Below are 27,505 nucleotides of genomic sequence, written 5' to 3' on the forward strand. Positions count from 1 at the left end.
AGTAAATAAAAGGCATCCAGATTGGAAAGAAAAATAAATAAATAAAACTGTCCTGATTAGTAGATCACATGATTGCCTACATAGAAAAGCCCAAAAAATCTACCAAAAAGCCTCCTAAACTAATAAGTGTGTTCAATAAGGTCAACAGGATACAAGATAAACATACAAAAATCAATTCTATTTTTACAAATTAGCAATAAGCCAAAATTAAAACAATGTCATTTCTAATCACCAAGTATGCTTTTTATTTAGTATTTCATTATAAATAAATAAATACTTAAAGGTAATTCTAACAACTATGTACAGAACATGTATGGGAAACCACACAATGCTAATAAAAGAAGCCAAAGAAGATTTATAACTATAACTACAATATGTATTTTTATAAATATTTATAAAAATTTATAAATAAATAAAGACTTATTTGTTCGTGAATTGAAAGAGTCAACAGTAAAGATTTCAATTCTCCCATTTACCATTCAAATGGTCCTCAAAAGAAAGCAGGGGTTGCCATCCTTATATCAGATAAATTAAAATTTACCCCGAAGACTATAGTGAGAGATGAAGAGGGACACTATCTCATACTCAAAGGATCTATCCAACAAGAGGACTTAACACTCCTCAATATATATGCCCCGAATGTGGGAGCTGCCAAATATTTAAACCAATTAATAACCAAACTCAAGAAATACCTTGATAATAATACACTTATACTTGGTGACTTCAATCTAGCTCTTTCTACCCTGGATAGGTCTTCTAAGCACAACATCTCCAAAGAAATGAGAGCTTTAAATGATACACTGGACCAGATGGATTTCACAGATATCTACAGAACTTTACATCCAAACTCAACTGAATACACATTCTTCTCAAGTGCACATGGAACTTTCTCCAGAATAGACCACATACTGGGTCACAAATCGGGTCTGAACCGATACCAAAAGATCGGGATAGTCCCCTGTATATTCTCAGACCATAATGCCTTGAAATTAGAACTTAATCACAACAAGAAATATGGAAGGACCACAAACACGTGGAGGTTAAGGACCATCCTGCTAAAAGATGAAAAGGTCAACCAGGAAATTAAGGAAGAATTAAAAAGATTCATGGAAACTAATGAAAATGAAGATACAACCGTTCAAAATCTTTGGGATGCAGCAAAAGCAGTCCTGAGGGGGAAATACATCGCAATACAAGCATACATGCAAAAACTGGAAAGATCTCAAATTCAAAAGCTCACCTTACACATAAAGGAACTAGAGAAAAAGCAACAAATAGACCCCACCCCCAGCAGAAGAAGAGAGTTAATTAAAATTCGAGCAGAACTCAATGATATCGAGACCAAAAGAACTGCGGAACAGATCAACAGAACCAGGAGTTGGTTCTTTGAAAGAATTAATAAGATAGATAAACCATTAGCCAACCTTATTAAAAAGAAGAGAGAGAAGACTCAAATTAATAAAATCATGAATGAGAAAGGGGACATCACTACCAACACCAAGGAAATACAAACGATTTTAAAAACATATTATGAACAGCTGTATTCCAATAAATTAGGAAATCTAGAAGAAATGGACGCATTCCTGGAAAGCCACAAACTACCAAAACTGGAACAGGAAGAAATAGAAAACCTGAACAGGCCAATAACCAGGGAGGAAATTGAAGCAGTCATCAAAAACCTCCCAAGACACAAGAGTCCAGGGCCAGATGGCTTCCCAGGGGAATTCTATCAAACGTTTAAAGAAGAAATCATACCTATTCTACTAAAGCTGTTTGGAAAAATAGAAAGAGATGGAGTACTTCCAAATTCGTTCTATGAGGCCAGCATCACCTTAATTCCGAAACCAGACAAAGACCCCACCAAAAAGGAGAATTACAGACCAATATCCCTGATGAACATGGATGCAAAAATTCTCAACAAGATACTAGCCAATAGGATCCAACAACACATTAAGAAAATTATTCACCATGACCAAGTAGGATTTATCCCTGGGACACAAGGCTGGTTCAACACTCGTAAAACCATCAATGTGATTCATCATATCAGCAAGAGAAAAACCAAGAACCATATGATACTCTCATTAGATGCAGAGAAAGCATTTGACAAAATACAGCATCCATTCCTGATCAAAACCCTTCAGAGTGTTGGGATAGAGGGAACTTTCCTCGACATCTTAAAAGCCATCTACGAAAAGCCCACAGCAAATATCATTCTCAATGGGGAAGCACTGGGAGCCTTTCCCCTAAGATCAGGAACAAGACAGGGATGTCCACTCTCACCACTGCTGTTCAACATAGTTCTGGAAGTCCTCGCCTCAGCAATCAGACAACAAAAAGACATTAAAGGCATTCAAATTGGCAAAGAAGAAGTCAAACTCTCCCTCTTCGCCGATGACATGATACTCTACATAGAAAACCCAAAAGCCTCCACCCCCAGATTGCTAGAACTCATACAGCAATTTGGTAGCGTGGCAGGATACAAAATCAATGCCCAGAAATCAATGGCATTTCTATACACTAACAATGAGACTGAAGAAAGAGAAATTAAGGAGTCAATCCCATTTACAATTGCACCCAAAAGCATAAGATACCTAGGAATAAACCTAACCAAAGAGGTAAAAGATCTATACCCTAAAAACTATAGAACACTTCTGAAAGAAATTGAGGAAGACACAAAGAGATGGAAAAATATTCCATGCTCATGGATTGGCAGAATTAATATTGTAAAAATGTCAATGTTACCCAGGGCAATTTATACGTTTAATGCAATCCCTATCAAAATACCATGGACTTTCTTCAGAGAGTTAGAACAAATTATTTTAAGATTTGTGTGGAATCAGAAAAGACCCCGAATAGCCAGGGGAATTTTAAAAAAGAAAACCTTAGCTGGGGGCATCACAATGCCAGATTTCGGGTTGTATTACAAAGCTGTGGTCATCAAGACAGTGTGGTACTGGCACAAAAACAGACACATAGATCAATGGAATAGAATAGAGAACCCAGAAGTGGACCCTGAAATGTACGGTCATCTAATATTCGATAAAGGAGGAAAGACTATCCATTGGAAGAAAGACAGTCTCTTCAATAAATGGTGCTGGGAAAATTGGACATCCACATGCAGAAGAATGAAACTGGACCACTCTCTTTCACCATACACAAAGATAAACTCAAAATGGATGAAAGATCTAAATGTGAGACAAGATTCCATTAAAATCCTAGAGGAGAACACAGGCAACACCCTTTTTGAACTTGGCCACAGTAACTTCTTGCAAGATACATCCACGAAGGCAAAAGAAACAAAAGCAAAAATGAACTATTGGGACTTCATCAAGATAAGAAGCTTTTGCACAGCAAAGGATACAGTCAACAAAACTAAAAGACAACCTACAGAATGGGAGAAGATATTTGCAAATGACATATCAGATAAAGGGCTAGTTTCCAAAATCTATAAAGAACTTATTTTTTTTTTATTTTTTTTTTATTTTTTTTTTCCCTTCCACCTCCCCAAACCCCCCCCCCCTATAAAGAACTTATTAAACTCAACACCAAAGAAACAAACAATCCAATCATGAAATGGGCAAAAGACATGAAGAGAAATCTCACAGAGGAAGACATGGACATGGCCAACAAGCACATGAGAAAATGCTCTGCATCACTTGCCATCAGGGAAATACAAATCAAAACCACAATGAGATATCACCTCACACCAGTGAGAATGGGGAAAATTAACAAGGCAGGAAACAACAAATGTTGGAGAGGATGCGGAGAAAAGGGAACCCTCTTACACTGTTGGTGGGAATGTGAACTGGTGCAGCCACTCTGGAAAACTGTGTGGAGGTTCCTCAAAGAGTTAAAAATAGACCTGCCCTACGACCCAGCAATTGCACTGTTGGGGATTTACCCCAAAGATTCAGATGCAATGAAACGTCGGGACACCTGCACCCCGATGTTTCTATCAGCAATGGCCACAATAGCCAAACTGTGGAAGGAGCCTCGGTGTCCATCGAAAGATGAATGGATAAAGAAGATGTGGTTTATGTATACAATGGAATATTACTCAGCAATTAGAAACGACAAATACCCACCATTTGCTTCAACGTGGATGGAACTGGAGGGTATTATGCTGAGTGAAATAAGTCAATCGGAGAAGGACAAACAGTGTATGTTCTCATTCATTTGGGGAATATGAATGATAGTGAAAGGGAATATAAAGGAAGGGAAAAGAAATGTTGGGAAATATCAGGAAGGGAGACAGAACATAAAGACTCCTAACTCGGGGAAACGAACTAGGGGTGGTGGAAGGGGAGGAGGGCGGGTGTTGGAGGGGAATGGGTGACGGGCACTGAGGTGGACACTTGACGGGATGAGCACTGGGTGTTTTTCTGTATGTTGGTAAATTAAACACCAATAAAAGTTAATTAAAAAAAAAATAAAAAATAAAAATTTTTTGAAGTCAAAAAAAAAAAAAAAAAAAGATTTCAATTCTCTCCAAATTGGTATGCAGGTTTAAAATAAATCTTATCAAAATACCAGCAAGCTTTTAAAGAGAAGATATAGAGCAGATTATTAAAAACTTTATATGGACAAGCAAATGAAATAGAATAGAACAATTCTGAAAAAAAAATTAAGTGAGAAACATCAGTCTATATGATTTCAATATAGTTATGAAGACTGTGTGGTATTAGTAGAGCATAGATGTATAAATCAATGGAATAGAACATGGAACCCAGAAATTGACCCATACAAAAAAAATACAAAGGTGCAGAAGCAATTCAGTTGAAGAAAAGATGACATTTTAAATAGTAACAAGAACAACCAAAAGGAATCTCAACCTAAATCTCAAATCTTATATAAAAATTAAGATGACCCAAAAAAAAAATAAAAAAAAATAAAAATAAAAATTAAGATGTATCACAGGGTTAAATGTAAAGTGTAAGTCAACAAAAATTAAAAAAAACAAAAAAACACAGAAGAAAAAGGAAAAGAAAAAACACAGAAGAAAATCTTTAAGATCTAGACGAGGGGGACACCTGAGAGGCTCCATGGTTGAATGTTTGCTTTTGGTTCAGGTCATGACTCTGGGGGTCCTGAGATTGAGTCCTGCATTGGGCTCCCCACAGGGAGCCTGTTTCTCCCTCTGCCTATGTCTCTGCCTCTCTCTCTCTCTCTGTGTCTCTCATGAATAAATAAATAAAATCTTTAAAAAAAAAAAAAAAGATCTAGACTAAGGAAAGAATTCTTAGACCTAACACAAAAATCACAGTCCATAAAAGAAAAAAAAAGATAATTTGGGCTTCATCAGAATTAATAACTTTTATAAAATGACAAGTCACAGAATGGAGAGAATATCTGCAAATCACATATCCAAAAAAGGACTAGTACCTACTATCTATAAAGAACTTTCAAAACTCAACAATAAAAGAAACAACTCAATTAGAAAATAGACAAAAGGCATGAAAATTTGTTTCACTAAAGAGGATATACAGATATCAAATAATCACCTGAAAAGATGTTCAGTTTTGTTGACTATTAAGAAAATGCAAGTTAAAACCACAATGAAATACCACCGTACATTTAACAATTAGCCAAAATAAAAAATATTGACAAAATCAAATGCTAGTGAGGATTTAGAGAAACCGGTTCACTCGTACATTGCTTGTTGAGAATGTAAATGGGAGAGCCGCTCTGCAAAGCAATTTGATAGTTTCTTAAAAAAAATAAACTTGTAATTACCATGTGACAAAGCAGTTGCATTCCTGGGAATTTATCCCAAAAAAGTGAAGACTTCTCTTTATATAGAACTTGTGTTTATATAAAGCTTGTATATGAATGTTTACAGCAGCTTTATTCATAACAACCAAATCCCAGAAATAACACAGATGCCTTCAACAGATGAATGGTTAAACAAAACTGTGGTACATCTATACCATGGAATAATACTCAGCAATAAAATGAACTAATGATACATACAAAAACCTGCATGAATACCCAGGGAATTATGCTGATGAAAAAAAAAAAGCTTATACCAAAAGGTTATATACTGTATTATTCCACTTATATAACGTTGTGGAAATATCAAAATTGTAGAAATGGAGAGCAGATCAGTGGTTGCTAGGGATTAGGGAAAGTGCTGGTAGAAGGAGGAAAAGTAACAGTGATCACTAAGGGATTTTAGTTGTGATAGAAATGTTTTCTATCTTGACTATATCAACGACAATATCCTGGTTGCTATCTGTAGTATAATTTTTCAAGATGTTACCACTGGGAAAAACTAGGTAAAGGTATATAGACTTTCTCTATAATATTTCTCATAACTGTATTTCTTACAATTAGAGTAAAAAACCAAAAACAATAAAAGAAAACTATGATTAAAAAATACCACATAGAGAAAATATCAAAAAGTCTGGGACATTTGGATAAGTTTAATAATTGACAAGTCTTAACCATATTTTTTAACCACTTCAGTTTCAGTGAAGCCCATGCAGTTGTTTTCTTTTATTTGCCATTAAGATAAAGGACAATAATGTGGCCATGAAGAGTCTTTCAAATGGAACTAAAGACTCCTAAACTCAGTAAATTTTACTAGGTAGGTATAAAGTATGGGAGATTTTGCCTTGATTAAATTCTGTCTTAAGGCCCCGCTCACTCTTACTACAACAAATCTGTTCAGTTTTTCTGAAAGCTCCACAGTGATGGTGCCTGTATGGATTTTTAAAAACACTCATTTGTATGCAGAACTCAGTGCATATAGTAATCATAGCAGTAAATACATACCGACTAGCCTCTATATGTAAGGCAACGTGCTAGAACACAGTACCTTTTATATTATCATCTTGTCTTTTAATTTTTACGCTGTTTAATTTTTATTTGCACATACTTTTTAAAAAATTAAACAAATGGATAGCAAGGCCCTTAAGGTGAGTTCTGGTCTCTGAATCTTATATGTGTATCATTATGACTCTATTATAATGTCTTATGCGCAGTAGAAATACAGCATATGTTTTTCAAAATATGTGATTAATTATGAGATTCTCAATTTAGCTATTTACAATACTTTCTCAAGAAAGGTACACAATATATTGTGGGTTCTTGAAGGTGTGTTGTCACCAATATTTGGCTAATTCAGGAAAGATCATATCTGCTGCCAAAATGCTTCTTTCACTTGTATCACATTTTGCTGCCTCCTGGGAACAAGAGAGTACTGGACAGCAGAAATACCTGCATGCATCTGCTGGAAGCCACAGATTAGCCTTGGGCTGCAGTAACACTTGCTTAACTTAAAATCGACATCAGCATGTGGCTATTTTCTTGCTGTTCTAGAATGGAGGGTAGAGAAAGGGAGCTGATAACCAGAAGTTTACTTAGCAGTAGGTAGCCAGAAAAGCACTAAGTAATAATGTACCAGAGATTTCAGGATATGTTTATTGTTATGCTGAAACAATTAAAAGAGGAAAAGCGTAGCGGTCAAATTATGAGCATTTGGGGAAGTATAAGATGAAAGAATGCTTATGGTTTGAGAATTTTAAAAATACTTTATGGAGAGAAAATAGAAATATTTATGCAATTAAAACTTGAAACCATATACAGCTCAAGCTATTACTGAGAGGAACCCCTGAGTTAATGGGATTTCTTCCTTTGAAATATTTTAATGACTCTAAGAACTGCCTTCCCAGTGTTTTTATGGTGATTTTTGTCAAATAATGCTAAACCAGCTTAGTTTCTAACCTTATTTTATCAATCAGGGAAGCCAGCTGTCTCAGAGCATCCCTAATTGATGATTGTTCAAACTATTGATCTTGCTTTAGACACCACTCTCAGCAATTTATCAGAACCTATTTGCAAAAAGTCTCCCAGAGTATGCTGCTTCACTCTAATTACATAGTAAATAGAGGCATAAATTTCAGAGAAACTATATGTAAAATTTTATAGCTGAAATTAAATTGCATTTACATTACAGAAAACAAAGAATGTGTTTAATTATATAAGGAAAATGCTTAACAAAGCAGATTGATATACTATTCAATGAGATTTGTCTGCACCTGTAAAAATAATGGTTCTGACTCAGAGGATTAGTGGGATTTTACAACAGAAAGTTGAAACTTGTTCTTCAGCAGACCAGTTGTGTGGTTCCTATTTATGAGCTTGGAGTCACCAACATACTACTCTTTTTCTACTTGGTACCTCTTGCTCTGCATCTTCCCAACTCCCCCATCATCTGCCTAGGGTTTAAGGAAGTCTTTCTGGGTAACTACAGGAAAAATAGGTTTGAGAAAAATGCATGACATCTGTGCTATTAACAATGACTCCTTAAGCATCACCAGTCTTTAACTCTGGAAGAAAATCTTAGCAAGCAAAAAGTCATTTGTATGAGAGGAAATTGTTGATGGTGCATCCTTTTATTATGTCAAGGTATTTTTTAAAATAAAGTCCATATAAATAAAACAGTTAAAGGCAACTAATGATTCCAAAACAATACCCTATAGTTTTATACGTTGGATATATATATTTTTTATATCAGCCAGAAACTTCCCTTGGCTTCTATGACACTATTATCTATGATTTTTTTTCTCAAGAAATGGTGAGTTAAGCCATCCTGTCCAGAGTATACCAGTGATTGAAATTTGACCAATATTAGAGTTTATCCAAAGAGCAAATGTAAGGTTTTAGTCATTAATATCTCTACAATTAAAAATAATACTTATTTTCATAATTAGTTACATTTAAGCAAAGTTATAAATCAAAATAAGTATTTTTTTTACTTTTATGTCGTATATCTAGGAGGAAGGAATCACTTTGCTTTTGTTTTTCTAAATAAACTGACAAAATTGCTTTCCTATTCTTCTTTAATTATTTTAATTTTTCTTCTCTGAAAAACTTTGTACATCCTTACAACATCCTTACAACAAAGACTACACTCAATAGATTTCTTTATTAAAGATCAAATACAGCTAAATGTAGAGACTATCTGATGGAGGTTTCTTGATCCTAGAAAATAACAATCTTATAAATATAACTTGGGTCTTTCCCTCTTTCTCTCTTTCTCTCTCTCTATATGCATATATATATTTAATTTTTAGAAATCATTACCAGTTTGATTCATATTTAATTTGTAGCACTTCACAATTAGTAAAACTATTCTACTCCGTTTTAGCAAAACAATCTATATCCTATGTTTGAGAAGATTCGTTTTTTTGTTTTCTGTTTTAAGAATCCTTATGGTATTCTTGTGCATTGTTTCTATTCGATTGAGGTATTTACTGAAGCATTTTTATAATCTGTAATTTTTTATTACTTTTTAAAATGTTACCATTTAACTGGGAAGCAACTCTGTGGCTAAGCTCATTTGTAATTTTAATGAGCATATACTGTATATTACCATCTCTATGACTATTAAAAAAGGACATTGCTCTTTTTAGGTATGTAGAATATTAGAAAAAAATGCATCTAGATTTTCTGAGGCGATAGCCATGCAAATTCCTCACCTACTATCCTGGAGTCTTGTTAAAGACGCTAAGTCAATTTGTAAGTTTTCATTATGCTTTGGGGATTGGAAGAATGTGCAACGGTATTCTGTTACTTCAAGCTCTCTGTTCTCGCTCCCACAGGAGATCACTCAGAGCTTCTGGTAACATCCAGAAGGTATACTTTCCTGGGAAATCTTCCATATTGATGCTCCTTGAGACTATTTAAATTCTGTGTATGACACATCTCTCAACTTCCATAAATTATCTCTTTTTCTTAGGTTGATAAGCCAATGACAGTTATTTGTCCATCTCATCCTAGAAAGACATAAATGAGTGGTTTCTAAACACCATGAATACTCCAGGGTTTTTTTGTTTTGTTTTGTTTTGTTTTTTGTTTTTGTTTTGTTTGTTTGTTTTTTTTTGTTGTTTTTTTTTTTTTTTTACTCCAGGGGTTTAAGAAAAAGATATACAGTCAGTGTGATCAAAATGGACAAAGACTAGTTTTGTGAAGGCAATGTGTAGAGCAAAACATGCATCAATAAATACAGAGGGCCTTCAACTGTGGCTTCCCAGAGTCAAGCAAGAGGCTGCTGGTCCCAAGTAAAAAAGGCAGAAAACCTCAGTTTTTGTGTCCACCTGAGGGCACATGGGGTCATGGGAAGTAGTTAAGTAGCTCCTGGCACAACCTGTTAAGAGAACTACCGTTCTCTTTGTTCCAGTCCCCTGCACTCCCTTCTCAAGCAGGACTCTGACCTGTGTGTGTGTGTGTGTATTTGAATGTGTCTTGGAGGGATAGTACATGTAACACATATAGTAAAGCATAGTGGCTCTTATAACATACAAAGCTTCCATAATAAGTTTGATGATTTTCTTTTTAAACCTATGAGGGGTCATTACTAAATTTATGTTGCCACAACTTATAAACTCTTCATATTAATATTCTTTCTCACAGTTTATAGTACATAAGACTATAAACTCCTAAGGGACAGGAACTAAGTTATACGTATTATCATATCCTTAGTTAGCCTGCCATGGGCATTAACCAAACAAGTAATGAATCAAAAATGTTCATAAGGAGCTGTAAATCACTGAGGTCACAATATAGGATCTGGAGTCAAACTCCAGACAGCGAACTATTGGCCCATATCATGTTCAATAAATGCGACTAATAAGTTACTAACTGTAGATTTCTAAACTTTAACCCAATGTGCTAAGCACCCCCACAATCTAGTCTCCCATATATTTCCAGCTGTATCTCTCACTAGTTTCTTTTATGCCTGTTCACATTCAAAAAATATAGAATTCTAGTGCTTTTGCTTATGGTTTTCTCAGTCCAGAACATTCTTTCCCCATAATTCATGTCTTAAAATCCATCATACCGTATGTCAGGTCAACAAACTGGCCTGTAGCCAAATCTGGCCCTTCACTCATTTTCTGTCCAGGCCACAAGTTGGATATTACATTTTTAAATAGTTGCATTTTAAGTGGTCATATAAGTGCCCATATAGTATCTTCAGTGTTGCCCGTTGGACTGCAAAACCTTAAATATCTACTATCTGACCCATTATAAGAAAAATTTGCTCATCTATGCTTTAATTCCAGATTAAATGCCACCTTCCTCATGAAAACTATCTAAAGTCTTCCAGGTAGGGGAGAAAATGTCTTCTTTTAAGTACCTTCAGTAGATTTTTAAGCAGCCAAAAAACATTGTTTTGCTTTTCTCTACACATAAAATGCTTGTAAGTGTTTCTGCAGGTTTTAGACAAATATGATTTTCGTATGTCATTATTATCAATGAAAATAAACCGAGAGGAACCATTTGAATATCATAACTATTAATTCATAGATGTTATTGGTAGGTGACAGGAGGAAGTGCATGTTTATAAACTCTCTATGCATATCTGGCATTTATATAGTATTGTTAAAACTAGGCCTAGAATTCAGAACATTATTAATATGTTTTACATATTTTTAATGTAATAGTGCAACATTGTAAGAAATATTAGTATTTATGAGTGTTTATTAATGACTTTGTGTGCTTTTAAGAATATATAAATCTTTTAATTTTTTTTTTTATTTTTTATTTATGATAGGCACACAGTGAGAGAGAGAGAGGCAGAGACACAGGCAGAGGGAGAAGCAGGCTCCATGCAGCAGGAGCCCGACATGGGATTCGATCCGGGGTCTCCAGGATCGGGCCCTGGGCCAAAGGCAGGCGCTAAACCGTTGCACCACCCAGGGATCCGAAGAATATATATAAATCTTAAAATCTCTAAAGGTGTAAAAACAGCTGAACCATTTAAAAGAACTTTGAGAAACCACATACAGAGCGTAACGATATTTAACAATAACAATATTAAAGGAATCCAAATAGAGAATGACCCTAAAATCCCATAAGAGGGTGGGAAAAATGAACAAGCACACTACAAAATAAGTAAGCTAGTAGAATATGAGAAGAACAGGGAAATTCCTTAATATTGATCAAATAGAAGTACTGGAAGTCAATACAACAAATTGCAATCATCACAGAAGGCCTTAATATGGAAAATAATGTTACAACTAAGAGATGCTGAACACATCAAATAAATATATGAAATCTCGTAGTTACAGAAAAGTTTTCTTTGGCCTGATGTCACACATCTACTCTCCCATATAAAGGTGCTCATAGGAGATACACTAAAGAGCAAAAGCCTAGAAAATCTAAATAAGAGAGCAACTGAGAAATGGCATTTGTATTTGTGGCATCAATATCCATTCACTGCTTGGAAATGGCCCATATGAGTTTCAAATACAAAACTAGAAAAAAGATAATGTGTTAATATTGTATTAATAACTATTAAGACTTACTGCAGCAACTTTTATTACTAGAGGATGAATAAGTACTAGAATTATTTGCTAGGCTTTTTCCCCGCTACGATTTTGAGGTTTTTCATTGGCAGATAGTATGTATTATTTATTTCTACATCCTGTCTGCATCATTTTTGCATAAAGTAGATATTCAATAAGTTTTTTTAAGAAGTTTAAGTATAAAAAATGAATTGATGAATTATTTTAAAGCCTTTCTTTATTTATTCATGAGAGACACAGAGAGAGAGGGAGAGAGAGAGAGAGAGGCAGAGACATAGGCAGAGGGAGAAGCAGGCTCCCTGCAAGGAGCCTGATGCAGGGACTCGATCCCGGACTCCAGGATCAGGCCCTGAGCCAAAAGCAGAGGCTCAACTACTGAGAAACCCAGGAGTCCCTGAATTGAATTTTGAATGAATGTCTTACCACCCTTTTACTAAAATTGAGGTATGGAAATCCTACAGATGCGTGAAGGTAGCAAGGATTAAAAAGTTATACGGTGCTTCTTTCCAAAGCTTTATTTTTTTAAAAAAAATTCCGGTTAAAAAAACACATAGAAATAAAACAATTATGTATTATGAAGTAAAGTAAGAACTTTCATTAATTTATAGGTTGAGTAACAAAACTTCCTATATATATATATATATATATATATATATATATATAGTATGAGAGCCTTTTTTTGGTAATTAATTGCTTACAGAGATACATTTCAACTATCCTCTGCCATTAGGGACATTGAAAATGGATGTTTTGTTATGAGGGAGAAGAAAAAGACATAGAGATCAAACTATATGTTGGTTTAATGAGTTTCAAAATATGAAGTCCAAATAGAGCTAAATGTGATACGTAGTTTAGGACTGTGGTATGTCAGCTTTGCCATAGCAGTACCTAGAGAGACACAAGTTGGTCCTGAGGTCAGAAGTTCAGAGTCCTTGAATGTTGATTAAGATTCAGCACTTTTTATTAACAGCTATCTTTGAGCCTTGGCAACATTTGGGTCAACTTCATTTTAATAATTAAGTAACCAAATAATGTGTGGATAATGGCAAAGTAGTTAGAGTTTGGGCGTCAGATATATCTAGTTCAAGTCCTGTCTTTGTCAGCTAACAAGAATTATGATTTTTGGCAAATTATTTTCAATAAGCCTTACTTTTTCTTCATGGGTAAAATGGCTTAATAATCATACATATATATTAAAAGAATGTAAGAAATAGAAGTAAGAATATGTGTAGAGGACTTAGCGCTGTACCTGGCTAAAGTAAGCATTCCATTAATTTTACTTATTAGCATTAAAAAAATCCCTGATGAGGAGAGAGTAGTCATTTCTAAATAATCTGCTAATAAATACTGGTCTCTTCTTTAGAAATGTATGGTTTCCTTACAGCAGCAGTGTTTTCACATAAAGTTAATGAATGCTTAACAGCCTTTGCGATGCCTCCAGCTAATGTCTGACCTACTTATTAGGAAGGAAGCGCCAATAATCTGGCCCTTATAAAGGCTCTGTTTTTCCTGGACTGAGAAAATTGTATAATTGCTACTTTATATATTGCTATAGAATAATTTCAATTATATGAAAGTACTACAATCCTTAAAGTAGTTAATTGGTTACTTTTCCTAAATTTATCCTTTCTAGATCATTCTCTCAAATCCTCAGGGAAAAAATAATAAATGAATTTTATAAATGTGCTTATATCACATAAATGTGGATATTATCATTAACAATCACACATTAGAGTATCTAAGATCAAGTTTTTTAAAGTTAGAAATAAGACAAGACTAAAATAAAGTAATATAATTTTATGTTAATTATATAATATAATTCTGATAATACAAATCTTTAGTGGCCTAAAAATTCTAGAGTGTCCAATGAGGTCATAATCAGATTTTGTAGTCTTTTATTCTTGATATCACATTTTAGAAGGGAAATTGACAGAATAAAATCCTCTGAGGAAGAGCAAACAGAAGATAGAAGTTTGAAGGAAAGTTCATATGAGGAATGAGTGAAATATCAAGACTAGGTTAAAAGATTTCTCAAAAGCCATGAGAGCTGCAATCAGGGTTGATAGACAGTTATGGAAGAGCATAAAGAATTACTGTGATTCCAGAAGGCAGAACAGGGACCAATAAATAATCATTACAAGTACCATTGTTCATAAATTAGTTAAACAGTTTAGGAATAGTTTGGGGCTTCCTTCCTTGTAGAATTCCATTTGAAGCTAGATAATGATTTTTCTATCATGTCCAATTGCTACTTCATTGGAATGATGGGCTGCTAAGAACACTGCTCATTTTTTTAGCCTCTGATTTGATGGTTCCAGAACATGAGGCAATTGAAGTTCATTTATTTCTGCACTTGAGTGTCTTCAGATTTGTAAAATAAAAAGTGTTGGAGTGGGAGTGCCCTAATATCTGAGGATTCTTTCCAAATGTTATGATTCTAAGGATGATTATTTTCTGAATTTATTAAATAAAAGGTAAATTTAACCACTTTGAAGGTGGTGGTCTTAAATTTCAATGAATATACAAAAAAAAATCTGTTTCAATGAAATAATATTACCATTATTGGTGTCCAGTCTTTGAAGCTGAAAAATAAATTTCATTTAAATTAAAATGTTTGAATAAGAACATGTTTCTGTCATGACAATTTTCTCTTCAACACTGTCTATATGGTTTTATTTGAGATTAATGAAGAGAGATCAGTGCTTGAAAAATTTACCAACACAGATACTTTATATTGTTAATAGGAGTTGTAGTTAGGCTGTCAGGTAACTGCACAACAGTATTAGGTAATAATAAAAAGTTATAAATGCAGAGTTCATGGTTCAGGAAGATGGAAATTTCATTAAGACTCTATTTCCATGATCAATTATTAAGTAAATTCACCGACTGTTTTCTTCTTCTAACCTATTCAAGACAAAACCTTCTCAGAGGAAGAACATCTTTGTTATGCATGAATGGATTTTGAAATAAAGCACCCGAAGCCCTTTTTTGTATGTTGAAGATTTCTTAGAGAATGTATCTGAATAATTATGTCACAAAGCTTTTTGTTTCGAGAAAAGTGCAAGTCTACACATATAGTAAATTTTTAGAGAACAAAAGTATGCCAGAAAAACATGAAAATGGTTTTTACTTTGAGGTTTGTAATAGCAATCATCTAGGACTATTTTGCATTCAATGGATTTTTAAAATATCTACTTATTATTTTGAAGTCATTGAAATATTAATTCTCTCCTGAAAAGTTACATTCCCTGTGCATAGTAGTACAGCATGCATTTTCTTGTTTTGGGCACTGGTAAACTAGGAAATTTCTTATGTGAACTCAATAAGACAATGGTACAACCGGAGAACAAATCCTGGCCTTCAATTTTCCAGTTCTGCATTGAATTGAAAGTCTTCTTTGATGATGAGTTGCCATTGAATCTTGTACCAAAAAAAAAAGTAAATAAATAAAATAAAAATAAAATAATAATAATTAAAAGGTAGAATTTTCAGATGTTTGAACTCAGAATATTCAAATTAAAATGGATTCTGCTCTCCTTTTGTTGCGTCAGCAACAGAGCATAATTAAACATAGCTGTATTTGCATTCACCAATAAAATTATACAGCAATAATAATATATTCTATGTAATGACAGGATTATTTGATTCCATGTTTACTCATATAAAGTAATTAATATATTCCTAATATATTGGGCTGTTAGGTAAAGTCAAATAGTGCAGTAGGGAGTAAAAGAAAAAAAAAAGGTAACTGCCCCCTCCCAATTTTATGTTCTTATAGCACTTTAATAAGCTAAAGAGTTTGACCTTCAGCATAACTAGATGATATTTCGCTCATTGCTCTCATGGATCTTTGGTTTGATTTGGGGCCCTTAGAGCATGGGGGCATTATCTTATATTTCTTTGAAAGTTTCTAAAGTCCTAGCACAATTTCTGGCCCATTATGATAATTTGTGAGGTTTTTAATGAGTTTCACAAGGCTAAAGCTTCTGCACATTTCTCCACATCCATAAAGCATATAGCATAGTTAGCTCATGTATCAATGGAAATGCTTCATAAATGTTTCTATGATAGGCTGTTTTTAAAAAATCCTTTTTTTGTGTATAAAGATATGTATGAAATGAGGACTTTTTATGACTTATAATGACTTGACTTATAATTCTTTAGTAGGTCTTTTTCACAATTCAGAACTCAGGTGTCCTGTTATGTTCTTGAGGGCTATGTTTCAAGATTTTGTTTTTTAAGTAAACTCTACACCCACTGCAGGGCTCAAACTCACAACCCTAAGATCAAGAGTCACATGCTCCACTGACTAAGCCAACCATGTGCCCTGAAGGCTATGTTTCAATATATAATATCTATTCTGTATGAAAGAAGCTAACAAGAAGCCTGGGTATATGTTACTACCATGAAGGAAACTTTTCTTTCCTTTTCACTTGGTCAACTCCTATTCTTTCCTCATATCTAGTTGCAAATGTCCCTTCTTCAGCAAAGCCTTCTCCAAACTTCCTGACAGGGTTCAATTCTCAAATGTACTCTCACAGCACTACGGATCTCTGCTCTACTGAATGACAATTTTTATCTTTTAGTATGTTTACTTATGTGATGCCTGTATTTCCTACTAGGCTCTTGGGTGCACCAAAATAGGGGTCATGTATGCTTTTGTACTCACTCTCTTAGCATAAGACCTGGCATGGAGGAGGTCCTCCATCAATACTCAATGAATGAGTGAACAGAGAAGCCTATGAAGACCCAAATAAGACTCACTTATCAGATAGGTAAATATAACAAAGCCTATATCATCTTCCCTCCCCAACACATACATTCCAAAAAGAACTGCACCATGAATAGCATTCAAGAGACAGATATTGGGACGCCTGTGTGACTCAGTGGTTAAGCACCTGCCTTTGGGTCAAGGCACGATCCCAGCATCCTGGGGTCAAGTCCCGCATCAGGCTCCTCACATGGATCCTGCTTCTCCTCCCTCTGCCTATGTCTCTGCCTCTTTCTCACGGTGTCTCTCATGAATAAACAAAATATTAAAAAAAGCATATTAAAAAAAATAAATGATTCCTATTATCTTGAAAAAAATGCATTGCTTTTATGCTGAAGGACTGCTAAGTTAGAAACCGTTGTTTGAAGGGATAACATTATTCAAATACATGTTGATGATTTTTTATTTATTAAAAAATAAACTATGGTATTTTTTTCCTGTATGCTCAAGACCAATTCTGAAATATGAATACCTACAAAATGTGGGACAGAAATAGCTTAGTGTGTTATTTTTTATACAAAATCTTAAGCAAAAGAAAATGTTTTGTCTCCTAAGCACGTCACAGTTGTCTTAGTTTTAATTAGGAAAACTCAAAAGCAGTGCACTTTAATCTTATGATGTGGCTGAAAGAGCTGAGACTTACAATCTATCACACTAGCTTGGAGAAAGCGCCTACATTTCTGAGACTTTAACTTATTCTCCAAATGAAGATAATAATAGTAATACCAGTTAGCAGGAGTGTTATGATGCTTAAAAGAGATATTTCAAATAAAATACTTTGTACTGTAGTTGCTTTATAAATACTAGTCCCAATTTCAGTACTTTCATAACAGGAAGTATTTACTAAAAGTTGTTTTTCTCTCTATAGCAAACACAACGTTTAAGTTTCAAAACATATGTAGACCTTTTGAAGAAAAATGTCAAGGAATTTGGATAGCACCTTTCACTACATCTTTGGGATTAACATAGCTGCAGATACCACTGAATGATTCCTGTGTGCCAAGAGCTTTAATTCATTTAATCCTCATAAAAACCCAGAGTTATAATTGCATTTCACTTGAAAGAAACTGAGGCTTACACGGCAAACCTGAGTCCAACATCACAGATTTTAACCTTGTTTTAGTAGGTTTCAGGCATCTGCAATGCTCAAAGCTATGGGTTTAGAAGGTAAGGTGCTGGACCTAGTAAAATTATGTGTGTGCTGTGTATATATTTACACAGATGCTCTGTTGAAGTCAACAGAAGTTATTGGGGCAATTTTAATATTTTTAATGCACCAAGGTTTGAAGTCCTAAAGGCCCAATATGGTAGGTTATAAGCCCAACTCTGCTATTTGTTAGGAAACCTTGGATAATCTAAAGCTGCATCTGTAAAATGAGGATAATAATGTGCAGTTCACTGGGTCATTGCAGTTATTATTGAGATATTATATGTAAATTCTTCACATGGTGACTAACTCATAGTTTCTGATCAAGTATTTGACATAAATAACAATATAGCACAAAGAAAAGATACAACTGCACAAACCTACAACCACTTAAGATAACTTCATGGGGCGAGCCTTTCAAAAAAGATTCTATTCTAATATATATATATATATATATATATATAATATACATTATATATATTATACATGTATTTCTTAAAATAAGAGATTTTAATTGTATTTTAAATATTCTTTCTTGGATTTTAGTTTTGTAAACACTCTAGGAAATCTAAAATGATGTCTGTTTTGCTCTTGGCAAATTTCTCTGGGGAAACAGAAACAAACATTAAATTCATTGACTCAAGTTTTTATGCAACCTTAGTGTCAATCTTTTTATATAAGTTCTATACAAACTCTATACTGACTAGACCACAAAATAGTCTACACAGAATATACAGACTATAACATAGTCTATATGTACATATTTGAAATATCCAGCTTACAAGGAATTTAGAGGTGAGTCTTTTGCATTCAGTTCTTTTGCTGCACTTCCTGCTTGACTTCCCCTTGCCTTCTTTTTTTTTTTTTTCCTTTTCCATTTGTTTTTCTTGGTTGTCAAATGATCCTTTACTGAAATATTTTCCTTTGTAGTTAACTAGCTGTGCATTCCACTGCACCACCATTGATGTCATCTATGATGTCATGAGGGTGGTGGCCATCAATATTGCAATCCACAGACTGAGCAGTCCCCAGGATCTCTTTAATGATTCTGAAGAGTTCTCTGGCTAAAGATCAGGGCCACATCTGTCGGGCATGTTGACAGTCTCATCAAAAGTGGTATTTCCACTGCACTTAATGTTTTCTGCTTCTTTCTGTCTCTTGGTGGGTCCTTGAGGGTTTCAATAATCAGGAAAGACGCAGAAGGTACCACTTCAATCTGGGTCTGTCTGTTCTGAATGATCAATTTCACTACAATCCTTAGACTGGTCGCCTTTGGCAATGTTGTCACCAAATTTTTCTGGAGACAGACCCAGCAGTCCGACCTTTGGGGCCAGGACAGATGTGGCACTGGCTTCGCTACCAGTGCACCTCAGGTACATGACGTTGATCGCATCGGGGTTGAACTTAGGTGGCAATGTGGAGGCAGCTGGTATCCGATGAACCCAGATTCCAGACAACCAAAGACAGTTGCACCTTTGCCTCCGCAGAACCAAAAGCCAAAAGCTTCCCCTTACATTCATATCCATCATTTTTATGAGAAAAGAAATCACAAACTAAAAGCATACAGGGCATTGTAGAAGGGTGAAAAGGTATTACTCTAGTGATAATGATGAGGAAGGAAAGATGAGCATAAGGGCTACAAATCATCTCTTTTCCTTTTCATTGTTCTGAGACTATAGCCAGGCCTGTTAGTAGGACACAGCATCTTTGTTGCCATGTTTGGTGACATGGCAAAAACAAACAAACAAACAAACAATAAATGAACAGATTGCATCAATGGCAAAGCATGTGGATGTTCATTATGGAGCATCAAGAGAGGGTAGAAAAATACACAGGAAAGGTTCAGTGATTTATTCTGCTAGATCCAGCTTAAAAAGAAACACTAAATGTTAGAGATGATTAATCATCAAGCTCAAGGGTTACAAATTCAAGTGACTACAGGTAAGAAAAATGAGAAATAAGCTGGGAAGACTGGCAATTTGGAGGACATGTGTCCTCTCAAAAGATGTTGAGCAGCTCTAGCAGATTGCTAATACACAAAGGGATGCTTGTATACAACTTCTAATTCTTTAAAATATACATTTTTTTGGAGCAGCTTTAGGTTCACAATGAAATTGAGCAAAAACTAGAGTTGACATATTTCCCTTACGCCCACATAGACACAGCCTCTCCCATTACTAACCCCTCATACCAGACCAGTACATTTGTTACAATCTATAAACTTACACTGATTGATTGATATCTTATTACCACCCAAAAGTCCATAGTTTCCATGTGGGTTCATTCTTAGCTTTGTATTTTCTGGGTTGTGACAAGTGTATAATGACATATACCTACCATCACAATATACAGAAAAGTTTTATTGCCCTAAAAGCCCTCTGTGCTGCCTTTTCATCCCTCCTTTCCCCTGAACCTCTTGCAACCATGATCTTTCTACTTTTTCTATAGGATTGTCTTTTCAAAAATGACACATAGCTGGAATCACGCAGTACATAAACTTTTTAGTCTAGTTTTTTTTTCTCACTTAGTAATATGCTTTTAGGATTCTTCTATGCCTTTTCATGGTTTGATAGCTCATTTCTTTTTAGAGTTGAATAATATTCCACTGCATAGATGTACTCGAGTTTATTTATCCATTCACCTACTGAAGGACATCTTGGCTGCTTCCAAGTCTTGGTAAATATAAATAAAGTTGTTATAAATATCCATGTGCTGGTTTCTGTGTGGACATAAATTTGGACTCATGTAGATAAATACTAAGGAGTGTGATTGTTGCATCATATGGTAACAATATGTTTAGTCTTGTAAGAAAATTCCAAACTGTCTTCTAAAGTGAGTGTGCCATTTTGCATTCCCTCCAGCAATAAATAAAAGTTTTTATTGCTCCATATCCTCATCAGCATTTACTGTTATCACTATTTTGGATTTTCACCAACTTAATACGTATATATTTACACTCCTTTGTTGTTTAAATTTGCAATTATTTAATGTCATATGATGTGGAGAGTCTTTCATTTGCCATCTCTATATTTTCTAGGTGAGGCGTCCATTCAGATCTTTGCCCACTTTTTTATTGGATTATGTTTTATTGTTGAGTTTTAAGAATTCCTACATATTTTGGATAATAGCCCCTTACTATATTTCTTCTGCAATTTTTTAAAAGATTTTATTTATTCATTCATGAGAGACACACAGAGAGAGAGAGAGAGGCAGAAACACAGAGAGAGGGAGAAGCAGGCTCCATGCAGGGAGCCCGACGTGGGACTCGATCCCGGGTCTCCAGGATCACATCCTGGGCTGAAGGCGGCACTAAACCACTGAACCACCAGGGCTGCCCTCTTCTGCAATTTTTAAAAGATTTTATTTATTTATTCATGAGAGACACACAGAGACAGGCAGAGACTTAGGCAGAGGAATAAGCAGACTCCCTGCGGAGATCCTGATGTGGGACTTGATCCCAGGACTCCGGGATCAGGACCTGGACCAAAGATAGACACTCAACCACTGAGCCATCCAGGTGCTCCTGTTCTGCAAATGTTTTTCTCTAAGTCTGTAGCTTCTCTAATCATTCTCTTGACAATATCTTTCACAGAGCAGATTTTAGTTTTAGTGAAGTCCAACTAAGCAATTATTTCCTTCATGCATCATGCTTTTGGTTTTGTATTTTAAAAGTCATGAACAAACCCAAGGTTATCTAGATGTTCTCTAATGTTATCTTAAGAATTCCCCATTTTTTTTACATTTTGGTCTGTGATCTCTTTTGGTTAATTTTTATAAAGAAGGTAAGCTCTGTGACTAGATTTTGTGTGTGTGTGTGTGTGTGTGTGTGTGTGTGTAGATGTACAGCTGTTCTAGCTCCATTTGTTGAAAAGAGTATTTTCTCCATTGAATTACCTCTACTCCTTTGCCAAAGATCACTTGATTCTATTTGTATAGGTCTAATTCTTGGCTCTCTTATTGATCTGTTTGTCTATTCTTTAATCAAGACTACCTTTTCTCATCTACTATAAAGCAAGTCCTGAAATTGGGTAGTGTCAGTCCTCGGACTTTGTTCTTCGTCAATAATATGTTGGCTATTCTGGGTCTTTTGCCTCTCCTCATAAACTTTGGAGCCTTTTTAATAATATCTACAAAATAACTTTGTAGATTTTTTTGAGATCATGCTGAATCTATAGATTGAATTGGAAAATCTATCTATAACATTGAAAGAACTCTCTGTTTAGTTTGTTTTGTGAGGGTTTTAAATTTATACCCAAATAGTTTGTTCCTGAGGGTGCCAACATAAATGGCATTGGAAGGTTCAAATCCCTGTCATTTCTTGCTGGTACATAGAAAAATGACTGACTTTTTTTTTTTAAAGATTTTATCTATTTATTCATGAGAGACAAAGAGAGAGAGAGAGAGAGAGAGAGAGAGAGAGAGAGAGGCAGAGACACAAGCAGGCTCCATACAGGGAGCCTGACATGGGACTTGATCCCCGGTCTCCAAGATCACACCCTGGGCTGAAGGCCGCACCAAACCACTGAGCCACCTGGGCTGCCCCCAAAATGACTGACTAATGTATGTCAGTTTCATAACTTACTGCATATCATGCTGTAATATCTTATTAGTTATAAGAGGTTTTTTGTCAACTCTTGTACTTTCTACATAGACAATGTCATCTACAAACAAAAACAGTTTTATTTCTTCCTTCCCTACCTGTATACCTTTATTTTCCTATCCTTCTTTTCTTGAAAGACTTATTTATTTCAGGGAGAGAGAGAGAGAAAGAGAGAACAGAGGGAGGGGGAGAAGCAGACTCCCTGCTAAGCAGGGAGCCTAAGGAGGAACTTGACCCTGTGATCCTGAGATCATGACCTGAGCTGAAGGCAGTTGCTTAACCTACTGAGCCACCCAGGTACCCCTTGCTTCCCATTTTTCTCTTACTTCATTAGTTAGGACTTCCCATACGATACTGAAAAGAAGTATTGAGAGGGAACATATTTGCCTGTTCTGATCCTAGTAAGATAGCTTTGAGTTTTTTACCACTGAGAATGATGTTATCTGTAGTTCATTTTGTAAATATTTTATCAAATTGAGGAAGTTATCCTCTAATTCCTACTTAAATAAGAACATTCTATCATGAATACATATTGGATTTTGTCAAAGGCTTTCTCCATAACTATTGATATGGTCATGTGATTTTTCTTCTTTAGCTTATTAATGTGATGGATTCCATTAATCAGTTTTCAGTTTTTGAACTAGCCTTGCATATTTGGAATAAATCCCAATTGATTGGTGTGTAATTCTTTTTATATATTGTCCAAAGCAGAATGCTAGTATTTTCTTGAACATATTTTATGCTCATGAAATATATTGGTCTCTGGTTTTCTTGTGATGTCTTTGGTTTGGTATTAGGGTAATGCTGCCCTCACAGATTGAGTTAGAGGTATTCCCATTCCCTCTGCTTCAATCTTTTGAGAGAGACTGTAAAGAATAGATATATTTTCTTCATTGAATTTCCTCATCTGCACATAGTGCTTTCTGTCTTAGAAGTTTATTAATTATTGGTCCAATTTTTTAAATAGATATAGACTTATTGTCCATTTTTTCTTATGTGAGTTTTGGTAGATTGTGTCTTTAAAGGAATAGGTCCATTTCATCTAGGTTATCACATTTTTGGGTGTACTGTTGCTTATAACGTTCCTTTATTATCCTGTTCATGTCTATAGGATCTTTAGTGATATTGTCTCTTCATTTCTGTTATTGGTAATTTGTGTCTTCTCTTTTTTTTTTTTTTCCCCTTGGTTAACCTGGCTAAAAGCTTATTAGATTTATTGATCTTTTTGAAGAACCAGCTTTAGGTTTTGTTGATTTTCTCTACGGATTTCCTTTTTTTTCCAACTCCACTGACGTCTGCTCTAATTTTTATTTTATTTTTTTAAAGATTTTATTTATTTATTCATGAGAGACACAGAGAGAGAGGCAGAAATGTAGGCAGAGGGAGAGGCAGGCTCCCTCCAGGGAGCCAGATGCAGGACTTAATCCCAGGACCTCAGGATCATGCCTAAGCTGAAGGCAGATGCTCAACCACTCAGTCATCCATTCTTCTGCTCTAATTTTTATTCTTTTCTTCTGCTTACTTTGGATTTGGTTTCCCTTGTCTTTTCTTCTCTTCTTTTTCTAGTTTCCTAAGATAGAAGTTTAGATTATTGGTTTATCTTTCTTCTTTTTTAATGTATACATTCAATAATAGAAATTTCCCTCTCAACACTTTCTGAATCCTACAAACTTTGAATTAAATTTTCATTTAATTCAAACTATTTTTTATTTCTCTAGAGAGTTCATCCTTGACCCATGATATTTATTTAATCTCCAAGTATCTTGAGATTATTCAGCTACCTTTCTGCTATTGATTTCTAGCTTAATTCCATGGTGGTCTAAGAGAAGACAACTGTATAGTTCTTATTCTTGTAAAACATTTAAGATGTATTTTATGGTTGAGAATGTGGTCTATCTTTGAGGATGTTTTATGCAAGCTTAAGAAGAATGTGTATTCCGCTACTGTTGGATACAACATTCTTTAGATGTCAATTATGTTCAATTGATTGATAGTGCTGTTGAGTTCAACATTCTCCCTAATTTTCTATCTGCTAAATCTACTTAAAATTCTTTCACTTTAAAAATTATTTCTTATACGATGGCAAGCCAAAAAATGCTGTAAGATATTGCAGTGTGGATTTAAATTTAACACAATCTTCCAGATTGTGTAGGTAGAAATTAAGACTAAGAGAAGATAAAAACCTACATGTCCTATAGCTATTTAACAGTGAGACAAGGACTTAATTCTTTAAACACCAGAGTCTTGTCTCCTTTATGACTGGCTTCCTGATGATTCTTAACAAAAAGTTCTGTATGATAATACAGTACTTTTCTTTGGCAAAGGGATCTATCTTAGAACATTTTTTAAAAATGATTTGGTTTATTAATACTTTGAAGAAACTATGTCAACCTAAAATTATTTTCAACATACTCCAAAAGAAAGACATTTCCCACAGGCAAGACTGAATGTGACAATACTATGATCCTGGTACCCTAAACATACATTGTTACAGTCCAGTCTCTACTTCCTGCTGGCACCAGGTCACAGAGAGAAGGGCTTCATCAATGGGAACCCTATGGATCTTTACCTGTTAGTAAAAGCAAAATAAATTATAATCCCTTACACTTGTAGAAGGTTACCAGAATGCCTAAAAGTTGCTGTTTGAGACAAGAACTTGGAAATGTAGAGAACTCAAAGTTGAAGGAAAGATAATAAAGAAAAAAAGTTTGTAAAAGATGAACTAGATGTTAAACAGAAACTGGGGTATGGTATCTTTAACAAAACTCAATGAGGAAATTAAAATACACTTGGGAATCTTTAACTTTTTTTCAGATATTATTATTTGTATTTAAGAACATAAAAGGTCATTGTATATAATGAAGATTGATTTATTTGAGAATCTAAACATCTCATCCAAATCATGGAATTCTGAGTAGGCCATGAATATTGATTATTGATATCATGATGGCTCAATCTGTAGATTGTAATAAAAAAATGATCCTATAAGAAGCTATTTCAGGTAATGCAAATCTCATAAATTTATGGGATAAAGGTTGTATATTACTAATAAGGAGATACTCCAGATTTAGAAAGGAAATAAAAAGCAAGAGCGATCTAGTACTTACTAAAAGATGTTTCCAAAAAGCTACTGTAGCATATCTCCTTTGTTCTCTGCAAATTCTGTTATAATAGGTCCTGATGCTAAGTGGTCTTGGTTGTAGGTAAGTAAAAATTTATTAAAAATTATATTATAGTTGTATGTTTTTTAGAAAAAAAATTTAGGGGAAAAATGAGTAGGGAAAAATTAGAGAGGAAGACAAACCATGAGATATTCCTAACTATAGAAAACAAACAGTGTTGCAGAAAGGGAGATAGGTGGAACAAATAGGGTAAATGGGTAATGTGCATTAAGGGGGGCACATGATGAGACGAGCAATGGATGTTACACTATATGTTGGCAAATTGAATTTATTTATTTATTTATTTATTTATTTATTTATTTATTTATTTTTAAAAAAGACTTTATTTATTCATGTGAGACACAGAGAGAGAGGCAGAGACATAGGCAGAGGGAGAAGCAGGCTCTCTGCAGGGAGCCTGATGCAGGACTCGATCCCAGGACCCCAGGATCACAACCTGAGCCAAAGATAGATGCTCAACCAATGAGCCACCCACGTGCCTGGCAAATTGAATTTAAATAAAATTCTAAAAGAATTTTAAAGAAATTGGTTGTACTGAAATTCTGATTTTCCATGTAAAACCTGATAACCGAGTTAAAATGTATTCACTGTACACCTCACACTCATTCACTATGGAATATATATAATCCATATTTTTATATTCCTAATACATATATTGCATATTACTATTTTCAAGTAAGCCTATTTGTTTTCAGGTAAATTAAATTGATGGTAGATACTTGATATACGAGTCAATTTATGCAATCCCTTTATTTAATAAGTACATTTCATCCTATGTGCAAAAAATAAAGAAGTCTTTGATCTTTGTGTTTATTTGGAGTTAATAAATCCAGTCTCTTTCCTATTTCAGAGCCTTTACACATGCTCCGCCATCTGGCTGGAATAGTCTTTTTCTCTTCTAGTTGACTCTTACAGAGATCTTCTCTGATCATCTCCTTTTTTTTTTTTTTTTTCTCAAATTGTTTAATCTAGGATGTTTTTTTTTTTTATTGGTGTTTAATTTACCAACATACAGAAAAACACCCAGTGCTCATCCCGTCAAGTGTCCACCTCAGTGCCCGTCACCCATTCCCCTCCAACACCCGCCCTCCTCCCCTTCCACCACCCCTAGTTCGTTTCCCCGAGTTAGGAGTCTTTATGTTCTGTCTCCCTTCCTGATATTTCCCAACATTTCTTTTCCCTTCCTTTATATTCCCTTTCACTATTATTCATATTCCCCAAATGAATGAGAACATACACTGTTTGTCCTTCTCCGATTGACTTATTTCACTCAGCATAATACCCTCCAGTTCCATCCACGTTGAAGCAAATGGTGGGTATTTGTCCTTTCTAATTGCTGAGTAATATTCCATTGTATACATAAACCACATCTTCTTTATCCATTCATCTTTCGATGGACACCGAGGCTCCTTCCACAGTTTGGCTATTGTGGCCATTGCTGATAGAAACATCGGGGTGCAGGTGTCCCGACGTTTCATTGCATCTGAATCTTTG

At 34.7% G+C, this 27,505-nt stretch overlaps 1 protein-coding gene and 1 pseudogene across 1 annotated transcript in view; both read right to left on the reverse strand.

The window, feature by feature from the left end:
• Window positions 1-27,505, reverse strand: part of KCNH7 (potassium voltage-gated channel subfamily H member 7) — a 477,016-nt gene that overhangs the window by 260,322 nt on the left and 189,189 nt on the right. The gene's annotated exons all lie outside the window — the stretch shown is intronic.
• Window positions 19,160-19,638, reverse strand: LOC121471735 (annotated as a pseudogene).

This window comes from Vulpes lagopus, chromosome 11, assembly GCF_018345385.1.
Source record: "Vulpes lagopus strain Blue_001 chromosome 11, ASM1834538v1, whole genome shotgun sequence".
Taxonomy (NCBI): domain Eukaryota; kingdom Metazoa; phylum Chordata; class Mammalia; order Carnivora; family Canidae; genus Vulpes; species Vulpes lagopus.